Below are 9,432 nucleotides of genomic sequence, written 5' to 3'. Positions count from 1 at the left end.
TCTGAGACTGTCACTGGATATAGTCTAGTAATGCCCACCACACTGCAGCATCCAGCTTCACTGGTCTTTTCAACACTTGTATCTCTTGTTCTGAGCATGCTTCAGATTTAGTGGCTATCGTCTGCTCACATGAACATGCCCTTCCTTGACTTTATTTTTCAATAAGAATTTTCTTGGACAGTTCTCTGGGGTTCGAGGCATGAATAGTCCCTTTAACTTGCCCTTTCCATAGGAAATTTTTTTTTTTTAAAAAATCACCTAAACCTCTTTTGAGGAAAAGTTTAGAAACAATGACACATGTCAGCATTGAAACTTATGCTTTTAATTGGCTCACTTTTTCCCTTGGCATCCACCAAAAGAATTGTTACACAGTGAAGTCTGTTGCAAGCAGTTTGCTTTAAAAATCCCATCTTAGGTGAAAATACGAATCATTATAGTAGTGCTTTTCCTGTTTTGCAAGGCCACCCTTCAGAATCACTATCAGATTTATTTGTGTACATGGATGGCAGGTTTGCATTCAGCTCTTTCACGTTTTTCTGCTCAGGGACCAAACTTGTCTTCATATCTTACTAGCCTAAGCAGATGGCTTTATTCCTAAAATTTGAGAAGAATTGATTCTCTGTCTCTCCACAGGGACCTGTGAAGTCTAACTGACTGTGGTAGGGATAAGGATTAGGCCTTTGGAATTTGTGACTCATAGCAATCAAATCTGGAAATATTCATGCAGTCCTTTGTAAGAAGATTATTGAGTGCTCATGTTGTGGTTCCAGCTCTTCCCTAGCACCAGTTTGTACATTTGTTTCTTAAAATGCTCACAAAGCCATTGTATAAGGAAAGTTATGCTGGCAAACATTCAGTGCTATAGACATTTATTACCAAACCAAGAAAAACATTTTCATAAGTGCTTGAGCCCCCACCCCCGTCCCCCGCTTTAGAATGGTCCTCCAAGGATTGACTGCACATGGCCTCCCCATTCACTCACACATTTGCTAGCACTCCCTTGACTAAAGAGTGTTAAGGTGATGATGGAAACAGGGTTTAGATCTTTATGGTTTCTTTTTTTAAGGCAGGTTTCTTAATTGTTTTTAGCAATCTGTAGGCTGAGTATTGCAAGCATTCGTGACTGGTTTCTCTCTTTATGCCATCATACCCCTCTGCTAGATTGAGTTACTAGAGAGAAGTTTAAGTAGCTTACATTTTAAATGAAGTAGCTTAATTTTCTTAAGCAGGTTGCTGATGCCTCCAGGCCTCCTACTTCTTCATTTAGATAATAGGGCTGATTAAAGCACTATTGTCCAGAGTTGTTAAATTCTAAGCAAGTAATATTCTAAGCATTTCACTCAATTTCTCTGGTGTGTCAAATGGCTGTCTAATCCATACACACTTGGGATCAAGGAGGTATATTGTTACGTGAACCTCACAAGGAAGGAAACAGAAACTTCCACAGGATCCCCAAGAACTTGCTTATGTCTTAGGGAGAACACGCGGCTGAGAACTGCCTTCACTCTGAGATTCCTAACCTGGATTTCAGTGCTCTCTCACAACAGCGAAGACTGTGGGTACTTAAACCTGTAGAAGCTCTACAGGGTCTTTTGTTTGTTTGGTTTTTGTTTTTTGTTTTTTGAGACAGGATTTCTCTGTGTAGCTTTGCACCTTTCCTGGATCTCACTCTGTAGACCAGGCTGGCCTCAAACTCACAGAGATCCACCTGTCTCTGCCTCCCGAGTGCTGGGATTAAAGGCATGCGCCACCACCACCCGGCTCGCTCTACAGGGTCTTAAATGGTCTTCCTTCCTTCCTTTCTTCCTTCTCTCCCTCTCTCCCTTCCTGCCTCCCTCCCTTCCTCTCTCTCTCTCCTTTCTTTCTAATTCTTCTTTACTTTTTGTTTGTTTGTTTGTTACTGAAACAGGGTCTTCATACATAGCCCAGGCTAGACTTAAATTTGTGATTTTCCTGTCTCAGTTTTCCAAGAACTGGGATTACAGGAATCTACCATGGTGCCTACCCAGCGGCATTCCAGTAGAATGATTCTCAAAGTTTTAGAAACATATGTACACTTTGGTGTCAACAGTACAGACTCAGACTCAGCAGGTCTGCCTTGGGAAGCCTTGGGAAGATACTGATGCTGTACTTGGACCACCTCTCTTTCGCTGTCTATTTTTCTTTCTACACATTGGAACATCTATTAGAACTTCCCCTCTATCTTCCATCTCTGCACACTGTCATTATTTCCTGTTGGAATGTCTGTGCATTGGGGCTGGAGAGATGGTGTGACAATTAAGATCACTAGTTTTGCTCTTCAAGATGACGCAGATTCAACTCCCAGAACCCATATGGTGGCTCATAACTGCCTGTAACTCCAGTTCCAGGGAATCTAACATCCTGTGCTGGCCTCTCTGGGCACCAGGCACACAGTTGTTTCACAGACATGATACATACAAAACATCCATACACATAGAAATAATTACACATCTATGCAGCATTTCAAGAAATTTTGCTTTGTCTGCTAATTAGCTCTTATAGCAACTGTTTTTAATACAATAATTATGCCTTTTCCAACTTATTTGCCTAATTTTCTGTCTTGTTTCATGGTGACTAAGCTTTCGATGTATGTTCTTAAAACTGTGTTTTATTAAAAGCATTGTGAAATACAAACCCAGAGAAACACTTTTAAGATGAAACAGTTCTACAAGGCTTATAATGAAAAGAAATAGCCTTCATGTTGCATTCCCTCCCCGTCTCTGATTCCCACTTCTCAGCTGGTGATTCATTTTCAGTATTCTAGGTGTTTCTGTCACTTTCATATTTTTAAATGAAAAAATCCTATTGGTTTTTTTATAGCATTTGTGCTATAGAGTACAATGAACTGGGACACTGCCAAAGGCATGACATTTAGTGTTTCTGTAGCGGAGTAAAGATGACTCATCCACGAGTTCTTCAATCTATATGTCTTTTTCCTTCATTTTAGAGCCTGGGTTTGCTTCAGTGTTAATTGCCCTTTGGGGAGGGGTTTGGTCATTTCCCCACCCTTTCCCACCGACTTACCCTAGATTAATACCTGACACAATCAGCCCCAGAGTAAATATACTGCAAGCAAGTGTGAAAATTTATGATTCTTGACACCTCTGTTACCTCTCGGGGCACTCCAAAGGACAGGAAAAGAGTTTACGATGTTACTCGTTCAAGAATGAGTAAAAATTCCTCACTTATATTGCTCTTCTGGGTCTGTTTAGTTTATATATTTTATGTGACAACCTAAAACTACAATTTTCCCCTTAAAAGACCCACCTCCCATCTCCACATGACTTCATGGCATCTGTAGCATATCCCTGTCCCTTCAGGGTCCTGTGGCTTTCCCAAGAAAGCAGTGAATGTCTGTCACCTGGAAGGTGGTTTATCTACTTCTGCATCTTCTTCCTGTGTTAAACTAGCCTCCAGGTGCTCTCTGGCCTTGGAGGTGCCCCCAGCTGCCAGGCTACCATGGTCATTTGTGAGTCCAGTAATTCTCAGGAGGCATAAATTCATATCCTGTTCTCACTGTGCATTTTATTAACTGTGAGAATGACTCTGTTGCCAGGGCCTGGCTAGAAACTAACTTGGTGCCCAGTGCTAACAACTGCTTTAAAAGCTTATAAATGGGGTCATAAACACTGTTTGCATTAGTAGAAACATGTACTTTTAGTATTTCCAATACCCTTCCTCTCTTGATCCCCATCAACGTGCATGAGCTACTCAGAGTAAGTTGGCTGCACATTTCCCGATTGTGGTTGTCTATGGACACTTTTTCTTGTGATTTAAACTACTTTTATAATCAAGTTACTCTTGTATATCAGCCTCCAGCCATCAAATGACATGGATCTTCCCAGATTATATAATCTAAGCGTTTTGTCTTCTTTTTAACTACAGCCAAAAATAATAAAACTGGTTAATTTTTACTTATTTTATATATATTTTTTACTTATTATATATAAGTGTCTCATGCTGACACCTCATTTGTATCTGTGCACCACATGCAAGCAGTGTCTGAAGAGGCCAGAAGAGGGCATCAGATTCCTTAGAACTAACTCATGGCAGAGAAATAGAAAAACTGGTTTTGTTGGTATCCGTGAAGAGATAAGCAAATTTAATGGGAAAGTATTAATTATGTGCCGACATTTTGTTCTTAGTCTCCTTTTCTCATTCTGTTTGACTATGCATTTTCTATTTCATTTCCTTAAAAGATTATAGGGCATTCACTCTCTGTCTGCTTCTTGGCCGACCATGATCCAAGCTGTTCTGCCCTACAGTGTCCTCTCTGTCATGAGGAAATGAATCCTCCATGGAAGAAGGCCATGAGCAAGGAATGTATATGACTGCTAGAAGCCAGAAAAGTCAAGGAAACTACACCCCCCCCCCCCGGTAGGGTGGGGTCCCTGATAGGTGTGCCCTGCTCCATTGGATGATCCCATACCCACGAGTACATAGGCAGCACAAATGGACTCGATGGATCATTTACATTCTCAAGAAATAATAAAATTATTATATCAAAAGAGAAAAACATTGGTATTAGGTATGGGTTATAGATACATATATCTATATGTATCAGACAGCAATCTCTTGATTGTTAGCAATGATACCATGTTGGCTACATCAGGTTAATAAGATATTTATATGTTTCTTGCCCCTGAATATGAACAGTAGTAGTTTTGGTCTCTCTCTTTTTGCTCAGATAGACAACAGAGTAAGTAATCTAGACAATGGATAGAAAAAAAATGCTTTTGTGCAGGGGGTGGGGTGGGCGTGGAATACTTTGTCCAACCATTAAACTATGTCTAAAACTTGCTTTTGGTTTTCCAAAAAGAAACTGTAGCAGAAACTGATCTGTGCCTTTCATCCTATAGGCAATACAGAACATCACTAGAATCCTCAGATAGATAAGACCAGCATTATTACATTTTGGAAATAAAACTAAGTCCTAATAATCACACAGATTCCAGGAGCAAATGTATGCAGAGGGTCCCCTCCCTCCAGCATTCACATGTCTTCTACATGTTTCTTGGTCTCAAAAATTACAGAAAAGCCACTATAATGGTACATCTCCCACAAACTGCATGCCACAAAACTATAGATTGGAGCTTCCTTACACACCTTCTAAGAGTAAAGTCGTAACTATCTTATACTAAGGCAATTCAACCTCTTCTTCCCAAGCATACCATGCAACAAGACTTCCTGGAGTCTCAGAGGAATAATCAAAAAAATCACCAATTGGACTGCCTGTCAACTGAAGCAGATAAACTGCAAATACTAGTTTGAATGTTTGTAAAACTCTTGGGAGTTGTTTCTTGGATTTAATTACTGACCCATTTATATTGAGTTTATTATATCTTTCAAAATTCATCATTTTTGATGGATTTGGAGGACTTAAATAAAACAGAGCTGTGCAAAATAAAAACTTAACTCAAAAATTTGTGTTATAGAACTCTTCATAGGTATATCTGACCATTTTGTCTTTTATATGAAAAATAAAATTTTCTCACCATCATAGTCCCAGTAAAGTTATAGACTGAGGTATGACTTTTTTTAATGTCAAGTAATCATATAGATACTTAATAGTAATCAGTTTACTATGTGTAAAGCATACTAAATTAAAAGACATCTGTTAGAATTGGATGTGGTTTGTGTAAGTAAGGCGTGCATTTATTAGTTCAATAGTGGACAACCATTCCTATCCTGGTAATTGAGCTCAGCTCAGTGAACAGGAAAAACAAAAACAATAAAAAACAACAACAACAAAAAACCCAGGGCATTAACTATAGCCCCATTTATTCTGAACTGATTTCTTTCATCCAGCTTTATTTCAAAGCTCAGTTCTCATGCAATTCTGACTCTTTCTTCTTTCCTTCCTTCCCTCCTTCCTTTCTTCCTTCTTTCCTTCTTTCTTTCTTTCTTTCTTTTTTCTTTCTCTTTCTCTTTCTTTCTTCCTCCATCCTTTCCTCCCTCTCTCCCTTCTTCTCTTCTTTCCTTCCTTCCTACTTTCCTCCCTCCATTCCTCCCTCTTTTCCTCCCTCCCTCTCTTCTTCTCTTCTTTCCTTCCTTCTTCCCTCCTTCCTTCCCTCCCTCCCTTCCGTCCTTTCATTGTTTCTTTCTAAAAGGCAAAAACAATCAAACAAACAAAAACCAGTGTACTGAAATCTGATTGCCTAGTATACAAATGTTGTATATATTGAATGTCTGTAATTTACTAGCATGCCCTTACATCCTGGTATACAAATGTTGTATATATTGAATGTCTGTAATTTACTAGCATGCCCTTACACCCTTACATCTCATGCTTCTTCACCCTACGTTTGGTCCTGCAAACAGACCATTTGTGTTCATTTTTCTCTGTGCAATTATCTATTCTCGGGTGAGATTCTAATGTGTCTCAGAAGGAATGAGAAATGTAGAGAGATCAAAACCTTTTTTTCCAGACATAGATTTCTTTCTCTGTGTCCACAGAGATGCAGTCTCTGGGTGTTAAGACTAATGAAAAGGTTTCCTTATGACCTGCTTCACAGGGAAGAATTTATGTTTGTTCCAGCATATAGTAAAGTAAAAACAAATAAACAACAATACAAACCCATTCACTTTTCTGGACAGGTTAAACACTCTTCAATGTGTTTCTCATTGCTAGTGATGAGGAGGGTGGAGAGGAGGTGGGAATGTTGGCAAGTAGAAGAATCTAAATTATTGGCTTTTCCTTCAATTCCACAGAAGTTCTTACTGCCAGCCTCTACTTGAAAGTTTTAAAATATGCCTACCATCACCTTCTTGTCACAGTTACACATTAAGGATTTGAAATCTACCATTTTTCTGTCCATCTAAATTCCCAAGACGCTTTCTTTTTCATATTCCGCCTTTGCTTTATTCATCCAAGGTCTCCACAACATCTCGTTGTCTTTTCCCACCAAACCCTCTCCTTTGCTGAGCTTGAATGACACACATTTATAGCCATGGCATATATGAAATTAGCCCTGGTGTACACGGCCTGTGTCTGTGATTCTTGGGATAGTTTACATTTTTAGGGTGGAACAAATAAGGACAGTGCCTTGTTGTTTCTGGGAACTCATCATTGTAAACTTGATTCCTGGGAATTTCAGGCCTGTTCTGTGGAGGTCACCTGGGTGTCTGGGAGATTCATGTCGGAATGATCTGCTAATGCAGATAACAGCATTAAATGACAGTACAGAATGATGCTTCAGCCAGTCAAGATATGATCATGGAAAGAATGTCTAAAGTTTTATGACTTTTAAATTACATCCATTGAATATTTTAAGAAAACTTACTGGGCTTGGATGTGTCTATATCTGTCTCTCTCTTCCCTCCCCTCCCCCGCCCCCACAAACACACACTTACCTTCTACCCATCTTATAGACAGCATATTCAATAAATGGCAGGTATTATATTTGTACAATTTCCTTGTTCCGAGTGAATGGAGGAAAATGATCATCTCTTCCAAGGTCAGTCTTGGATGTAGGGATGTGATCACTTTTCTATGTAGTTAACTTATGTGAGTCTATGAACAGTTCAATCAAACCCATTATAGAATGTCACATTCTACCACTTCAGTGTCTTTCTTTTATGCTCTGAAAAATTTTCAACATTATTAAAAAGCAACCACTTAAGGTGCAAATGTTCCTTGGGAACTGTATCAGCTTGACATTACTTGAAAGAACGAAGGAAAGAAAGAAGATGTCAACTGTTATAGGTGACATCCAAATGCTGGCAGAAAGGACTCAGGACTGATACTTTTATTTTTCCAGGAGGACAGCTAAAGGCAGGGGATGGAGCTCCTAGCCAAAAGAGGTCGGGGAAAAGTGTCAGTACAAATTCAGCACTAAGTAGTGTAGAAGTCTGGCTCAGGCCCTCTTTTCTGTGTCCTGGGTGTTCACTCTGTCAAACAAATACTTGGACAGTCTCTAAGGGAGGTAGAGAAATAACTTTCCTTCCAAGTTAACAGCCAGAACCTTCACACACCTAAATAAACAGCGGCCCATGCCAAACATCACATTCATTTATAAGGAGATGTCAGGAGTGGAGCTAAAACATTGCTTTAAAGATTTCCTGTTGGAAGGTCTGACTGAGGAGCTGGAGGACAGTTTCACATGGCTGGACCAATAAATGCTTTTCAATGTTTCCCCCAAGGGCTCTGCTGCAATTGTACTTCTTCACATACCAGCAATTTAACGTGTTTCTTTGAAAGTTAAATGGCTGGAACATGACTCAAAAAGCCAAAACCTGCCTGTGTCTATTTGACGGGAAGGTGATTGGATTAGTGGCAAGTCTTTCATTGCTTCCTTTGATCTCAATTTGGGTCTTATTTTTGGCCTTTTATGATGACTTGGTTTCTTTTGTTCACAGGGTTTGACAGTGGCACTTACATCTCCACAGTTACTTGCAAGAGCCAGTCCAGCTCTCTCTCTCTTGACCAGTCTCATTCTGTCCTTGTTTTCCATTGCTTTCTGGGGTCCCTATGTTTTCCAGGCAAATGCTTCCCCGGAAGAATACTAAAAGTCTGTTTGTAATAACATTCAGGCCAGAATGGTCAGAGGCAAAAAGGAGTGAAGAAGTTAGTAAGTGTGTATTATGTCTCAAGTACCATGTAGATATGTTTACGCATTTTTCTAAAGAAACATTTCCCACGTAGATGGTTTTCATAGCTATTTATGTATTTGTGCATTGCAGTTCAGAATTCACCTAAATATTCTTGAGTCTAAAGTCCATCTTGAATTCTAATGTTGATTCCATCTGCTGGCTACCTAACACCTTCATGCTTCCAAAATCCCATGTGTGAGCCTGTGTAGAAATGAATGCACTTTTCATATACCTGACATTGATTGTTTTCATGTCACAGACAATAAAAGCAAGCTAAATTATTTAAAATAGGTGCTTACCATGTATCCTGTGAACTTGTAACTGAAAATTTATATATATATATATATAATATATATATATATAAATTTTCAGTATATAGAAAAGTTTTTAAATGACAACTACTGGACCATTTCGGTATCTAGGGATACTCACAGCAGGAGTTTAGAGAGGTTTAATTGGGAAGGCTCTGAGTTGTTTCTTAATAAATTGCTTTACATATCAAAGGGCCAGTTTCCTTTATTATTATTACATCATATTTTTTCAATTTATTTTAATATATATATTTCAACCAAAGTGCCCATTGCAGACAAAAACATGTTTTTAAGTCTTGATCTGCTATAAGATTGAGGAGATGGAGGGATTCGGGATGTCAATGTTAGAACACAGGGTTGCCTAAACTTCCTAGCCCTCCTGGGAAGACAGGAACTAAGTTTGTTTACAGTTCCCATTATCTTGTTCAGGAAAGGAGAGGAAGGCAGTGGGGAAGGGAGAGAAGGCAGAGCAGGCAGAGGAAGACAAGGAGGAAAGCGTTTTCCCTGG

Source organism: Peromyscus californicus, unplaced genomic scaffold, assembly GCF_007827085.1.
Source record: "Peromyscus californicus insignis strain IS unplaced genomic scaffold, ASM782708v3 Scaffold_18__1_contigs__length_77618521, whole genome shotgun sequence".
Classification (NCBI taxonomy): domain Eukaryota; kingdom Metazoa; phylum Chordata; class Mammalia; order Rodentia; family Cricetidae; genus Peromyscus; species Peromyscus californicus.
Note: the sequence above shows the minus strand (reverse complement) of the source record.